Below are 17,803 nucleotides of genomic sequence, written 5' to 3' on the forward strand. Positions count from 1 at the left end.
CTTCAACCCCAAGTGACTCCATTTAAAGCAGTTTATGGCCTAGAGAATTCAATCCATATATGGTAAAAATTAAACTCTGCAATGTGAGTGAAACATTTTTAAATATAAACGGTAGCCATGCCAAAGCACAGGTCAGGAAGGATTTATGAATAGTCCCTGGTTCTGAACACAAGCCTACGTAATAGCAAGGCAAAAATTTAACTTTTGAAATGTATGTATTTGAATTTTGTTATCTTCTCCTCTCTCAACCCCTACTCAAGATAGAGAAATCTGATGGGCAGCATTAGCTGAGATGAATCATTCATTACTAAGCACCGTCTTCCCAGACGTCTGTGTGGGCAGCTGCCAACATCACCTTTTCTGAACACTTCTGAAGGGGATGTGTCCTGAGAGTCTACTTGGTATTCAGAACAGAGCAGCCTTTGAAGAACTTTATGTACTCCCTGAAGGCCATTTTTCATCTGCAATCCAAAGGACCTCAACTTTCTGACAGAATTTTATCTTTTCAGTCTACTGTGGACTGCTGTAATTACAAGTGCACTGAGCAGTAGAAAAAGTCATGTTTTGCTTGTTTCCGCTATATTTATTTACTTCCATTTCAACTTTCTACCTCACTAGGCATTTCTGTTTCATTTGGCTGACACTCTCTCTCATTGTTTCTCTCTGTCCCTCCCCCTCTTTCTCACTCTCTCCTTCTCTCCTTTGAGTCCCTCATCTCCTCCCATCTCTTTCTCTCTCTTCTCCTTTGTTGCCACAGAGTTTTTACACTTTGATTAATATCAGTTACCTAAAAATCACCTTGCTGATAGCAGAGGGGCAAGACTATTACAGAAGTAGAGATGAATAAGGAACCTTCTATTTTCTCTCCCAGTTAAAAGAGCAACAGGAGACCAACTTCCTATCAACAAGCACCACAAATTCTTTACTTGTAAAAGAAAAATTAAGCCCAATTATCTGTTCAGCTTTTAGTGGATATGTGGGTGTCTCCGAGAGTACCAAGGTCAAGCACTCACAAGCTCTAATCAGCTGCAATAGTAAACAATCTTGCTGGGAGATGTTTTTTTTGTCCCAAGCCTCAACCAATATTGCAATTTATTTGTAAATAAAATGACCTTGCTTTCAGACAGTCTTGTTCTTCACTGAGAGAGAGAATTAATCTGCTCTGAGCATCGGTGTGCATTGTAGCCATAAGAACAGGGGAGAAGCCAGGAGCCACAATCACAACTCGGAAACTGAGATGCATCTCGTATCTTGTGCAGGGAAGGAGGAAGAGATAAAGACAAGCGTGTCAAATAGGCTCATTAGTGACAGCAAAGCATGCAGGGTCGCTGACTAGGGCTGCACATGTGTACAATTCAAGTCTCTTAATGAGAATTTAATGTACTTTCTAATTTTGTCACATATTTGGTCATAGTTTATTCCCCTTAAAGAATATCCAGCATTATCATTTTCATAATATAAACTACAAAAATAATACAAAGGATATGCTCTATGTTGAGCAGAAGGGCACAAGTCACAAACGGGGGGCATCTTACAAACAAAAGGCCAACCTGCCATGGTTGGATAACAGCTGCCTGCTTACATTGTTTGCAATCTTTATACAGGTATAAGAAAAATGAACCTTTTCCAGTCCAGGAAATTCTGTATTTCTTTCCAAGCCATGATGGTGAGCAGCAGGCCCAAGAAGATAACGGAGATGTAATTATCTAAGTTATCTCACATACGTGTTTACTCAATATGACCATATTGATGACACTGGCTGGACTCAAGTCAGCAGGAGAAACAAGTAGTCAAGTAAACCTTAAGCTCCTCCCTTTTATTCATATTCCTCCGCTTTTGAGGCATCATTCTTTTCTGCGACACAAAACTTCTCAAGTTCCATCCCAGATCTCCCCCACACCCTCATGGAAGTAAAATTAACAATCAGATTACTGAAGTCCTAACTTTACTACATTTTCCTTCATTTGAAGATGGTTTTATTAATTATATTACTATTACCATAAGGTAGGGTTTCTTTTGACAAGTAGCTAGTAAACTGTAGTGAGTCAAGCTTCAGGCAAAGACTTTTTTTTTTTTTTTAATCTTACATCTGGGTTCTTCTTTGCCTTCATTCTTTGCTCAGTGGAATGGAAATCATACTCCTCTTCTCCCTGATTTCTCTTGCCTAATTTTCTCTATATCTTTTCACTTTCCATCTTTCTCTCCATAAGGTCTCACTCTAGTTCCTCAAGTCCTGGCTGAACTGCAGAGCTTTTTGACCTGTACAGTTTTTCTTCAATTTAATAACTGAATTCTTTGATCAGTTTTCTTCTCTCTATAAAACAGATGTTCCTCTCTGACCAGTATTTTGCAAATAAAATTCAGCAAAGTATTCCACAACCAAAACATTGTATAATTATAGTATTATTGCCTTGATAAAACTAAAATATTTTTAAAATATTTTAGGGTATTTAAGGATATCCTGAAGGATCTGCCTTGCAAAGGAAGAGAGTGGATTAGGACAGATAGATTGAGGAAAAGACATATTTGTTGAGGCCCTTTGTCCCCATTCCTCTAAAAATATGACCAGTGCCACACTCACCATCCCAGGAGCTGTCTGACAGATTCTTTTGCACTAGAAATTTCAGCAACTCCCACCCCTCTACCCCAGGAACAATTGATAATCAGCTGAGATTCCCTACACAATCTACAATTCACCTTTAACAGCAAAAATTCTTCATCAACAACAAAAAAAGAGAGAATAGTGTTATGCTTATGAATAAATAATTGTCTTTTGTAGAAAAGTGACTTCTATATACTAAGCAGAATAATGAGACCAAAAATTACAGTGGTTAAGATCAGAGACTTAAGTGTAAGAAGACTTTGGATTTAATTACACCTCTAATATTTACTCAGCAGAAAACCTTAGGCACATTCCTTAATCTGTCTCGGTGTTGTCATCTGTAAAGTGAGGATGATAACCTACCTACCTCACAGGACTGTTTTGAAGGTAAATAACAAATAAAGCAGCTGGCACATCATCTTATGTCATCTACTTAATGTGCAAACAATTCTATTTTTAAAGACAGATATGTAAAAAAATGAAAAAAATAACAATAATGTAATAATTAGTTGAGAGTTAAAGAAGAATTCTATAATGGACCTGAATTCCTGTCAGCATTTGTTATGGCTAGTGTCATGCTAATTTCTGGGACTCCACAAGAAACTTTAAGCAGCACCTCGACTCTTTCAGGGACCATGGCCACTGTAGTACATGTGCACTGAGGCCCTGAATAGGGCACAATAAATTAATTAATTAGTACTTGCCAAGGTCAGAAGCAGTAAGGGAAGCATTTTTCAATTAAATAAACTCTTCTGCAGATTCCAGAAGAAAGGATTCTATCCTATTGGTACACCTGGATCTTCAGAATTGTAATATGACCAATCAAAATAAGGTCACAGCAAAGACACTTTTCATGCTGTAATGTAAATCCAAGTTGTCTAAATTCATTTTTCTTCATCTCACCACTTTTTCTCTTTTTTGTGTGGCTTGAAACATCTTACCTGCCATTAATAAATCCTGACAAAATATATTTAGAAAAGGAAGTGTCCAGCCCTCCACCATCATGTCTGCACAAACCATGCCTAATCCCCGCTCTAGATGAGAGACACTGGCATTAACTCTTCTTAGAACTAGTGTTAATGCAAGGCCTTTCGTTCACTCACCTATTTGTTTAACCAATGCCTCTTATTCCTTTTGTCCTCCTGGAAATAAAATCATAAAAGACTAAAATGTAATCATGCTCTAAAGGTCCTTTGTTTTCTGAATATTGCCTTGCTTAAAGATTTGTTATTGATAAAATGATCATTTCTAGACAAATGAGAATGTGAACTATAAAACTTAGCTTTTTTTTTCTATATCACCAAAGGTACCCTTTCCCAGGACACAAAATACATTACAGATTTCCTCTTCAGCCAACCTATTTATTTACATGAGTATTAGTACAATTCATTGTACCTGACCATTTGAAAATATTAGGGATCATTCCCAGAAGCTAGTGAAAATATTACTACCAAGATAGATGGGTTCATGTAGTTGATTCTGAATACAAAAATATTAACAAGAACAGTATGATAAGCAACAAAACTGGAACTGGCTCTCCTATGATAATGCCAATTGGTTTCCATAGTAACATTATTTTAACTTTTGATTTTGATAACTTCCTGTCTGACTAACTCATACACTTTCATGGTGTATAAGTACTTCCCAACAAAATCTTCTCTTTATATTGTTTATAGTTTGTACCACGTTAACTTTGGCTCCCTGACTACCTTTTGTATTGATACTAGAGATTGTTCATATCTTAATTTTTGTAAAATACCAGGCTTATCTTATACATTGAATTAATATTCTAAAAATATCTCATAACTTTTTGTGACTGAAACAGATTTTATGCCTCAGAAGGGCAAAGTAGATTTTTAATCCAGTGTTTAGAAAATGAAATCGAAGATCTTCAACAGTTTGAAATGTAAAATATTTATACAGATGATGCAATAGTTATCAAACAAATTATATTAAGTGAAAATATCAAAGGTATCCACTGCCTTTCCCTGACACACAGGATTTTTCATGTAATCCTTTTCAGATGAAATAAGTAATGTTGTATGCAGAAGTGCTCAATAAATACTGTGCTTAATTAAAATTTTTATTTTTAACTATATTATAATAAAATGTAATAATATAACAGCAACCTAAATCTTCTTTGTCTGCAGCTCACCAAGATCATCTACTGGCTACCAATGGAAGACACCAGAGAAGAGAAAAAATGTTAACAGAAAGTGACAGGGTAAATCAATGAAGCTCCCAACTCCACATCTTTGGTAGTTATCAACCTTATTACCAAAGGAAATAGAAGGAAAAGCTTTATTCTTTGTCCTCATCTATGCCATGAATAAACCAATCAACTAACTGAATCTAATATAATTCTAGTACATTCTTCTTATAAAAAAGGATGCTATTATTAGAGTAAATTACCTTACCTTATACAGAATGAGGAGTTTAATACCTAAGAATATTCTCCTGGCTGAATTCTGGCAACTTGTGCAAAATTCTTTTGATTCGTAATGTATTTTGAGCCAATATAAATTTATTATCTCAACACTAGCTAATATCCATCTCCATAGTAAAATATCTTCTTTCAACTGAATCCTAGGAAGTAAAAGCCAATTAAAGGTATGACTCCCATGTTCTTATGCAACAATGTTTGGAATATAAGACAACCAATGGTTGTCTTATGATAGATAAGAGTCATAGGGAAGGGAAAAGTAAGCAAAAAGACAGTATCAGAGCCTTTAACATGGGCAACTAGACTTAAATCCATCCTTCCAGGATGATGAGCTAATGAGAAGGATAACTCCTACTTCTTTGGCCCTCTTGATATATACATACAGATTGGCCATAGTGTGTGGGTTTATTTCTGGGCTCCCTATTCTGTTCCACTAATCTACGTGTCTGTCTTTGTGCCAGTACCATTCTGTTTTGACTACCATACCTTTGTATTATAGTCTGAAGTCAGAGAGCATGATACCTCTAGTTTCATTCTTCTTTCTCAAAATTGTTTTGGCTATTCAGGATATTTTGTGTGTCCATATGAAATTTTAATTTATTTGTTCTAGCTCCTTTTCCCAAGTTAGGCAAGTTTTTAGCTCTTATGTCTTCAAATATGTTCTCTGCTCCTTTCTGCCTCTCTTCTCCTTAGGGGACTCCTATAATGCAAATATCCATACACTTGATGTTGTTTCAAAAGTCTCTTAAACTGTCCTCATTTCTTATTCTTATTTTTGTTCAGCTTCAGCCATTTCCATCTCATTCATATGCTCCTCTGTATCATTTAGTATACTGTTGATTCCTTCTAGTTTATTTTTCATTTCAGTTACTGTATTCTTCATCTGTTTGATTGCTCTTTATATTTTCTGTTAAAACATCCTAACTTCTCACTCTGTTCATCCATTCTTCTCCCGAGTTCTCTGATCATCTTTAGGATCATCACCTTGAACTTTTTCAAGTAGATTGCCCATCTCCACATCCCTTAGTTCTTCTGGTGTTTTATCTTGTTCCTTCGTTTAGAACATGTTCCTCTGTCACCTCATTTTGTCTAACTTGCTGTTTTTATTTCTATGCCTCACATAGGCTGGTTATGTTTCCCAATCTTGGAGAAGTAACCTTTTGTAGGAGACATCTTATGCATCCCAGCAGCTCACTCCCCTCTGGTCACCAGACCTACATGCTCTAGAGATGTCCCCTATGTGGGTTGTATATGTCTTTCTGTTGTGGTGGGCTGACTGCTGTGGGTGGTGTTGTAGTTGTGGCTCATCCCTGGTCTGGTTGCCAGGCACTGTCTTGTATGGAGGTTGCTGGCAGCTCAGGGTCTTTCTACTGCACCATATTGGGAACCCCTCTCTGTCTCACTTAATACTTTGTTTGTAGTTTATCTTTTCTTAACTGTGAGAGAACACAATTTTTTTAAGTGCTCTACATAAATTGATACATAGGAGTTCTTAACTAAATGAAGAGAAAAGTCAAAGTAAATTCATTCAAAGCAGAAGACAAAATGCTACCTACAGAGTTCAGCAACATATGTAATAGTGTATAAATACTACCCATTTTGTGTGTTATATTTAAACAAAAGCACAATATGATATCTATCAGTCAGGTTTTTAGTGCTTTAAGTTTCTTACCTTCCCTTTCAGATCCATAAATATTCTGCTGCTAATCACACCACATCTCTTACCTCTCCCTTTTCTCTAACTCTTAATTCCTTAACTCCATCTTACGTCAACTGTCATTCCCTTGATTTCCTTAGTTGCTTCCTATTCAATTCTCCTTCTGCGTTTTGCTAAGAGACAGCATTCAAAGGTTGGCTTAAGAAATTATTATTAATGGCAACTGTGACCCAGTGACACACCTACAGTTTGGGGGCAAATTTTCTGTGCCTCCTGTTTCTCATTTTCTAAAACTTGTCATAATGACACTGACCTCCTGACCTCCCCAACCAGGCTGTGAAACTCATTATTATTCATATGACATAGAAATATTAGTTTGGCTGACAACCTAAATATTTTCCATCTACAACTTTGCATTCTGTCAGAGAATTTCCCTGTACTTCAAAGAGTTTCATTTATTGCTTTATACTAAGAAATATAGTTCTTATTCCTTGTCATTTTTCAATGCATTATCACACTTTAGGAAAAGATTTTCCCCAAAACAAAGAAAATAAGAAAGAATCTTATATCCAAGAAGATTAGGTGTCATTATTACAGAAAGCAATTTTGTAAAATCATAGATCTTTAGACTCAAGTTAATTAAGTCTGCTCTATAGGACAAATGTTGTTTGAGGGTGTGTTGATGCTATTATAATTGGGAGGAAGGGGATGAAGATTATAAATAATGTTGGATGTGAGAAGCCTTGATGGATTATGAGTGCTTTATTTAAATAATACAAGGTAAGGTATTTGGGGTTTAAGGTTTGCAACTGGAGGTCTAGCCTTATTGGATTTGTCATAAATAAAGTAAGGTTCTTACTTGATATTCAGGTTGGTAGAGAACTCTCTCTGCATTATCTCCAAGGACATTTTTCACTGCTATATTCCCAGCATCTATAAAAGTACCTGGGACATAACTGTTGACTGACTTGGTGATTCTCGTCCAGTCTAACAGCTTGGCCCATAGCACTAGATGTCCATGATAATCTATGCTCATTTCAGGGGAAAAAAATAAGAATTTGAGACATCACATGGTAGCAATAAAATCCCTTATCTTGCTATACATCAGAAACTGGAAATTTTCTGAAAAAATTACTAACCAAAAATAAAATTGTGAAATTACATCTAGCACCATGATGATTGTCTTATTTAAATGTGACAGAAGTGGTTTCATGACACATACACTAGGATTCATTTTCCCCTTGTATCAGATACTTTAGGGTGTTCAATATCTATTCATGAGAAAATCTCTTACCTAATTTCTCAGGACTGAAACTGAATATCCCAAGGGCAATCAAACTGCATTAAGTCAAACTATCATAGTAAACATTTTCTTCTTGGGGTATAAATTAAACTATCAATTTTAAAACTCTCATTTTGAAGACAAAGAAAAGAAAAATAACAAAGACTCCTACCAAAATTACTAAGATTAGACAAAATATTTTGTACACATTGCTACGGCCCCAAGGTAATTAACCCAATATGATACATAAACATAAGATTAGCTTTAGTTAGAAATTTATTTCTAAGGGCTTCCCTGGTGGCGCAGTGGTTAAGAATCCGCCTGCCAATGCAGGGGATATGGGTTTGAGCCCTGGTCCAGGAAGATCCCCCATGCCCCAGAGCAACTAAACCCATGTGCCACAACTACTGAGCTGCGTGCCTAGAGCCCGTGCTCTGTAACAAGAGAAGCCACCACAATGAGAAGCCCACTCACCACAATGAAGAGTAGCCCCCACTCGCCACAACTAAAGAAAGCCCGTGTGTAGCAACTAAGACCCAACACTGCCAAAAATAATATAAATAAAATAAATAAATTTATTTTAAAAAGAAATTTACTTCTAATAAATATGTAACATGACTATATTACATACTTAACATTTTGAATTTAAATATATCTCACCATTGACATAAAATAAAGTATACAAAGTTTCTGTTCTTGCCTTAAAAGTATTTCTACATTCCTCATTTCATCCATATTTCTCAGATTCCTCTACTATTATCAACACATTACCTTTTGATAAGATTTATTTTAACCACATTCATGGCAGAGACAAATTATCTAGCTGCTGCATGCTAAGCACATCTCTGTTTCATTTTGTTACAGAAAATGCTTCTTAGCTTCTGGGTGTTTTCCTTCCAGTTAAAGATGTCTAAGCCTAATAAATTTTAAGTGTAATCTTATATTTCTTCAAGATCTAGTAGCAATAGATGAGAAAATATTTTTCTAGATAAGATCTTTAGACCATCTAAAGAATAATGGAAATCCTTCAACCACCAAGTCATTTTAGATACTCCTAGCAAATAATTTTAGAAAAATGAGCAATTCAAATATGAATTATTCCACTGGGTCATTTAATAAAAACATAGCTCCAAGCCAGATGTCACATTGAGTTGAGGAAGTATAATCCTGTTTGGGGACTTGACTACATTTTGTTGGAGGCACAAAATATGTAAGAATTTTTCTAGGAGAATTAGTAAAAGACCTCCAGATAAAAACAAAACACGTACACATACTGCCAGACTACATTAAATCATTATATAAAAGGTTTTAAGCCCTTCTTTGAAATTGTAGCAGTCAGTCTGTCCCCAGGACACAAACAGCTTTACTGATAATGACAGCCTCACTCAGGAAGCCAGTGAGACACAGCAACCCTGGAACCCATGTGTTGAAGACATGGAGCTGTGAGATGGAGGAGGCTGGTGCCTAAATCAGTGTTTTGAGTAGAACCACCTTCCTGTCAAAACATCTCTTTTGTACTTTACCTGCTTGAAAAATAAACACTTTTGACCCATTACTCTTTTGGGGGTTTGTTTGCTGTAGCAGCTAGTGTGACCCTCATCTATTCCACTAAAGAAAAATCTATCTTCCCCCACTCTGGCCATGAAAGAAACACTGATTACTTTAAATTTCAAATTTGAAAGAGTTTCACCTTTAACGCGGCTGTAAAGGTTTGTACAGCTTTTCACTGTTCACATCTATGAGTTGCTTTTGATCTAGCCATATGCTTTTGGTGCAGCACCTTAAAAATTAGGGGATGGGGGTGGGGTGTGGGTACTTTTGACTTGTACTAGTTTCTTTCTTTCAAAATTTTCAAAGATTTGAAATTTTTCTCATGCTGGGATATCAAAATTTGATTAATGCAAAATTACTATGTGGTTTTAGTCTGGGCTGAATCGTGGCACCCAATTCATTGCCTGTCAGATAATGCTATTATAAGGCACTAGGGTCTAAGTTGAAAACAGTGTTCCCAACTTACATAACTGTCCCACTGCTTAAAATACAGTATCTCATAAAGTGGATTTCTATAGCACGTTAACAACTTGCTTCTCATCTTCATGGTTAATACTAATCTCAGCAGTGTAAGAAAATAGGAAAAAATAAAAACGAATAATAACAGAAAAAATGATATGAGCATCCCATTAAATCATCATTGGTTAATTCGGTACATCCTCTGCAATGCCAACCATGAACAACCCCTTTGTGTACCGAATGCTTTAATATAATATATTACTTACTCATAATTCTATGACATAGGTGTTATTATTATTTACATCTTGCAGATAAAGATAAAGGCTTAGTGAGGCTAAGCTACTTGCTCAAAGTCTGACAATTAACCTATAAAACCTCAACCCAACACTTGGTCTCTAAGCCCATATGCTTAACAATTACATTCAGTACCCTTAGTGTAGCCACATAATATTACAAAGTATTAGTCAATGTGTTTTTTTTTTCTATTATATTGTTATCCTGTAATTCTACCCTATTTTGGCCACTTGACATAAGATCGCCATTGTGACAAGTGTTAGCAGAACCAGAGAACAAAACTGTTAAGTTCTTGGTGTCAAAAATAAGTTAATATACGAGCTCCAGATAAATATGACGATATAAAACTATACAGAAATTCTACTTGTGTGTTTCTTTGTTGCCTTGCGGAGAACTCCCTGCCTTCTATGGCAGGGCAAAAAATCGAGCAGAAGTTGGACATGATGCATAAGCAGGTGGGACTGCATCAGGCTCAACAGCACCCACAGGTCCAAACTCAGCTTGAGAAGCAGCAGTACCTTCTCTTGTTGCCCAGAATCCGGCATAATATTTGAGAAACAGAAAGCTTGGAAGAGTATCATCAGCATGGGGAGAGGACTCTACACTAAAACATGGCACAAACTGTGGCCCCAGGCAAGAATACAGAAACCGTAGCAGAAGCATCAAGAGAGGCCTCAATCAGGGACCAGCTGCTTCCCTGAACTCAATGCCATGATTACCTCTAGCCCCTCAGGTTTTCAGGCCAGTCCATGGGAGAAGGCAGAAGGAAAAATCCTGTTTACCACATTTTAAATGGATCTAAGTTGGAGGATCCAGAATTGAGTGACAGGACATTTTTGCCATTAGGCAACATGAGGACTTGAAATCAAGATTAGGTTGAAATAGAAAAATGTAGGTACAATATTTGCATATGAAACTACATGATTTTATATACCTCTGTATAAATAACATAGTTACCTTTTTCTGTGATGAGAACTCAGCAAATTTATTCTTAGCAAATTTCAAGGATACAATACAGTACTGTCAACTATAATCAGCTATGCATTAGATCCCCAGAAATGTGTGTGTGTATGTGTATATATATATATATATATATATATATATATATATAAAATCATCACCTTGTACAACTTGAAAAAAGGAAAATCACACTATACAATCTAAATATGTAAAATTTGTCAGTCATACTTCAAAAAAGCTAGTGATAAAGAGAATGTATTGTTCACACATTTGCATTTCTAGGACACTTTTTGCTCACTTTTGTGCACACTTTGTCCATCATTTCATGCTTATAGGACCCTGATGAATCTTTCATAATGAACTATGTAGAAAAGTTTTTTGAACATAACATGGAAAGGAAGAGAGTAGAATGCTAATCACTTAGGAGGTACTTAAAAATTATTTGTTGAATTTAACAATAAGATGGCAGAGGGCCCCATATTATCATCTACGTTCTTCTTATGAAGTCTCACAGAGACTAGAAAATAGACACTAGATCCAGTAAAATGCTTTTTTTCTGTACAGTTATCCATTGCATGCCTTATCTGAGACTTCACCACTTACATTTCCAAGGGATTCCCTGGGTGGTATCAAAATTACTAGCACACGATTATCCACAAAAATAAAGAAAATGTTACAATACATGTGCATACATTTTAGTGCCCCTATGAATCCCTCTGAAAATAAGGGATAATTGATAACTATATTCTCAAAAGGAAGCATGACTCACTTCTTAATAAAAAGTCATATTCACTTTTCACTTCTTGAAACTTTGGAATCTAATCATAATAAGAAGAGCAAACATTTCTAGCCTTCCTAGAGCTTTATTTAATTGATGCTAGCATTAAAATCAGCTGTCAAATATTCATAAATTCACTGCAATCTTCTGAGCACTATAGAGTGCGTAAAACTAAGAAAGTGTACAAATGATCTTACTCTGTAATTGCTTTTCTGTCTATTATTAGATTTCTTTGCTAAATTCTTTGGGTAGGTTGCATAATGAGCAGAGATTATGAACCTTTATGGTTACTGTCATACCCACCTATGTATAACAAGTTTCTTATCAGGAGAAAATCAAACTTATGCAAAATGGTTAGGAAGATACCCGGTCTAAGGAGCAACTAGACATTGCCTGGCCCAGCTGTGTAAGTGACAGAGCACCATCCCCCAGGAAGGCCCGAAGCCATCCATTTACAGCAAGCTGGGTGAATAAATAATAAGTGCTCCATGGTAGGAGAAAATGACTTTTGTTTTCTGCTAATGAAATTAAGGAGTTGAAACTAAGCTACTTTATAAACTTGAAGAACTGTATTTTAATAAGTGGATTAACTGCATTAACACTTTTAGCTGCTTTAATCTCCTGTATTTAAACCAAGCCCGTTTTAACAAATGAAAACAAGATTCGGATCGAGGTTAACTTTAATCTGTAGGAGAAGTTTCAAAAGATATTAAAAATATGCTTACTCATCTCATCACATTGCCAGGATGGGAAGTAAATGCTTTTTATGAAATCCCTAGCGAATATAAAACTTATTATCTTGGTTTGAAAATTTTTAAAGCCTAATATGTTGGTAATGAAGCAAATCACTAATGACTCAAGCATCAACATGAAGGGTGAGTTTCTATAATCCATTGATGCACAGGAATAAAAAAGTTATGTATTTCTTTCTCTCTGAGGATAACCATTGATAAATCTGTGCATATGGCTTAATATATCCTCTGAATTATTACATTATAGCTTAAAATAAGAAAACATACACAAATATTTTACATTTTAAAACTTAATTGATAAAAGAAAATCCATTGTTAAAGGAAACAGTCATTTTAGGTTCAGGAGAGACAGGTGATCAAACTTCAATATGATAAAAATGATTCATAGAACACAGGAAACAAAAATCTACTTCCTTGACATATTAAAAATGTATATCTAAAATAACTTGCAAGAATCTACCCTTAAAAATGAAATATTAGTAACATCTTCTTATAAGTCATGGCTCAAGTAAGAGTGTTAAGCATTATTGTTTCTTTCAACATTATAGATGTCTTATCAAATTTAAAACAAAAAAAGTACACTGTAGGGACTTCCCTGGTGGTGCAGTGGTTAAGAATCCACCTGCCAATGCAGGAGACACGGGTTCCAGCCCTGATCCAGGAAGATCCCACATGCCGTGGAGCAAATAAGCACATGTGCCACAACTACTGAGCCTGCGCTCTAGAGCCCACGAGCCACAACTACTGAGCCTGTATGCCACACTTACTGAAGCCCACATGCCTAGAGCCTGTGCTCGGCAACAAGAGAAGCCACCACAATGAGAACCCACACATCACAATGAAGAGTAGGCCCCACTCGTCGTAACTAGAGAAAGCCCACATGCAGCAACGAAGACCCAACACAGCCAAAAATAAGTTTAAAATAGCCAATTGTCGGGGCTTCCCTGGTGGCGCAGTGGTAGAGAGTCCGCCTGCCGATGTAGGGGACGCGGGTTCGTGCTCCAGTCCGGGAAGATCCCACATGCCGCGGAGCGGCTGGACCCGTGAGCCATGGCCACTGAGCCTGCACGTCCGGAGCCTGTGCTCCGCAGCGGGAGAGGCCACAACAGTGAGAGGCCCGCGTATCACAAAAAAAAAAAAAAAAAAAAAATAGCCAATTGTCTTTTTAAAAAGTACACAGTAGATATTATTAATAATATTAAGTCTAGATAGAAAGCAAGATAATTTACAAATTATTAGAACTTAAGGGATTGCAGTAAGGTGATAAATTCAAAACCCAGGTCCTCGCTTACTGCTGGATAGCAGTCTCTCTCCATTTCTTTCCGTACGGGATTCATTAGAACAATGATGCTAGAAAGTCAGAGAGTGCAAGCAAAGACAAATATTCAGCCTTTTTTTTGAAGATGAAAATTAACATTTATTCTTTATTTTTAAAACTACTCTAATAAATTGGAAAGGAAAGAACCTTCATTAACATAATAATCTTTAGAAACACTCAGTGTCACTTTTTTCTAATTGTGTCACAGTTTTTTATAACTTAATCTTGGAAGTCATATACAATCACTTTTGCCATAATCCATTTCTTAGAACCAAATCCTAGGTCCATCCCTACTCAAGAGGAACAGGATTGTACAGGGGCACGAATAGCAGGGGGCGGAAACCACTGAGAGTCGCTTTAGAAGCAGTCAACTACAGCTGTATAGAGGAAGAGGCAGTCCTTTGACTTTCTTGATTTTTCCTGGGGTCAGTAGTTGGCTTAAAGCTAAATATGAAGTTCTCTTCATTCTGTCAAGTTTTATCTATGGTGGCCATGTATCTATGTTTATCCAGCAAATGCCTGGTTTACACCTGCTATACCAGTATTCCATCTCGTTAGTGACACCTTACAATCTAAAAGTATTCCTGCTTAGACAACAAATTAAATGGTCACCCAATATCTTAGACCATCACTAGGTTCCTCACCCAAGTTAATTCTATTAGATTTTTGAAGTACAGATGGCTCCCATAATAGACAAGGGATACATTTCAAAAGTCAGCAGGATCTTCATAAAAGAGCATGGAATTCACATAAGTAATTAATGCTCCCTCAGGGCAAATAGGCAGCCATCATACAAAGGGCAGAGTGACTTCTGGCTTTCTTAATTGATCACACAATTATTAATGTACTCAGTTCTTTTAAGAAAGAAAAACTATCACACTGACAAACTACAGGATGTTTAAATCCCCATGAGGAAATTTTCTGAACTTTCCCCATAATATCTATACCTCAACCCTTCATCTCACACAATAAGGAACATCTACAAGTCATCAATATCCTCAATTCGTTTGTGGTAGCACTGAAGAATATAAGAAATATAAGACATGATCTCTGGCTTGAATATGTTTATGGTATCTTTTGTGAAGACAGGACTCAGAAATTAACCAACAATACCATGAATTAAATGATCCATAGCAAGTAACAGTTAGAGAAAAGTTAAGACATCAAAAAGTTGAAAAAAATCATAAATAACTGGAGTACATAAGAATGGTTTTACAAAAGTGATACTTTGTTTGCGTCTAACAGAATAGCTCACAATTGGGTAAGAAAAGAGAGGAAGGAGGCTTCAAATAAGGTGAAAGGCATATGCTGAGCACTGAGATGAGAAAGCAAAAAAAGAAAAAAGGATCCTATAGGGAAATAAAGTAGTTACAATCACTAGTAGGTGTGATCACCTAGTAGGTAGGTGTGATCAAACTGAAACATAGAGTAGAGCCTAAGTGTGAAACGTTTTAAATATGGTACAAGAAAGTTACTGGATCAAAGTGGCAATTTTTAAGATTAATCTGACTAAACTATGTAGGATAAGTTACAAGAGAAAAGGTCAGAGACAGACTCATCAACCAGTTTAGGTATTTTAGAAAGAGGACTGACAATGAGATTAGAAAAGAGAAGCAACAGAATTCTTTGGTGGTCCAGTGGTTAGCACTCTGCACTTTCATTGCCATGGACCTGGGTTCCATCCCTGATTGGGGAACTAATATCCCATGAGCCACGTGGCGACCCCCAAAACAAAAGGCAAATGCAAATAACTTGCAAAAGTACTGGCAAAATATGGGAACTAATTGCTCTTGAGGATTAAAGAAGAAAGGACTAAAGGCCACTTTGGGATCAAGCCTGGGTGACCAAAAGCTAACAGTGGCCTGGTACGTAATGTAAGTAATCAAACTGAGGCATATATAAATAAATAAACGTTATTCCTTATTTTTCTTGGAACACATGGCCTTCTCAGTTTAGTTCCATAACTTTGACAGAGACATAAATCTGAGGAAAATTGTGCTCTATCACAAGAAAACATTTATTCCAGTATAAGCAAAAAAAAATTGCTCCACCATAAGAGAAAGAACTGTGCACTTAATGCTTCTAATTTCCACCCCAATTCAGAGGCAAGAAGAAGACTGGAAGGACCTGTGTCATAATGTAGAGCACAAGCTTCACCCTAAGGGCTTATTCTCACTTCATGTCAGCTCTTACCCTGAAGGAATCATGCCAAATACAGACCTGGTCTTTTAAGAAAAGGCAGAAATTGTTTGCAATCATGCTGCAATATGTAAATGTATCAAGCCAGCACACTGTATGCCTTAAACTTACACATTATATGTCAGTTACATTTCAAACAAATGAACAGGCTCTGAATCAGTCCTACCAGAAAAAAAAAATATGTATATATATTCATCTAGGGGTGATCTATGGATTGAAAGTTGAGTTTAGAGATGCTAACATTTAATGATGTTTTGTCTTTGACTTACCTTACTGGATGAACCCTAAACATCCTCACAGTATAAAATGTACACATTTTATATACACATACGTGTCTTATCTACACATATGTGGAATGCTGGCCATTTATTTTGTTTTTCTTTCTCAGATTAAGTGAATCACTCAATAAACTGACAGTAGAAAATATCTGCAGCTGCTATCTCATTGTCAAAAAAAGAATTTGGCAAGTTAAACACCGCTAACAACCTCTCGCTCTAGACCCATTATGAAGAGAAATCTGGTCATAAGATTTGTGATCTATGAATAAATTAGCTTACAATGTGGTATTTGATCAATCAAGCAACAGTATCCTATTGGCGTACTGACCATGGACCAAGATTGAGCCTTAAACACGTTCATGATCTCTATCTTTTTTTTTTTTTTGCGTTATGTGGGCCTCGCGCTGTTGTGGCCTCTCCCGTTGCGGAGCACAGGCTCTGGATGCGCAGGCTCAACGGCCATGGCTCACGGGCCCAGCCGCTCTGTGGCATGTGGGATCTTCCCGGACCGGGGCACGAACCCGTGTCCCCTGCATCGGCAGGCGGGCTCTCAACCACTGCGCCACCAGGGAAGCCCGATCTCTATCTTTAAGGAGCTTCCAATCAGAAAAAATAAGACACACACAAAAAAGAAAAGCAAACTGTATGTGATATAAATCATTCATTCAAATATACTGAAGCTGCAAGTAGGACTGTTAGAGAATGTGGTGCCTGTGTATCCAGGAACAAGCATGGATATTAGAGTTTGGGGACTTCGGGTAAATTATCATTTCTACTCTTACTATCTTGATGAACTTGCAAAAATTGTTTAAGCTCTCACTCTTTTCCTTTGTAAATTAAACATAACAACACCTTGCTCAAAGTTTTATTATGAAGATTAAATGAAATTAATCTTGTTAAGTAATGCACTTGTTTTTGTGAGTACACCTATCATAGGTCCTAGGCTCATTACAAGATGTAAACAAAGTTTTAGAAAAAGGAGGGAACTAGAGAGACTTTAATAGTTTGTGAAGAGAGCACAGACTACAGATTCTAAAACCAGTTATTTACAACTTGCAGGTCACAGTTGAGGTTAAGTATAAAATATCAGAAAAATTGTTACAAGTATAAGATATCTACTGCGGACAAAATGAACAGAATTTCCCAGATGGGAACAAGGAAAAGGAAAAGGATGGTGCTAGGTTTTAAGCCATCTTCTTCATATGAACAGAAGTCTGCAGAGCTAAAGGT

The sequence above is a fragment of the Mesoplodon mirus genome (assembly GCF_964341445.2).
Source record: "Mesoplodon mirus genome assembly, chromosome: 5".
NCBI lineage: Eukaryota > Metazoa > Chordata > Mammalia > Artiodactyla > Ziphiidae > Mesoplodon > Mesoplodon mirus.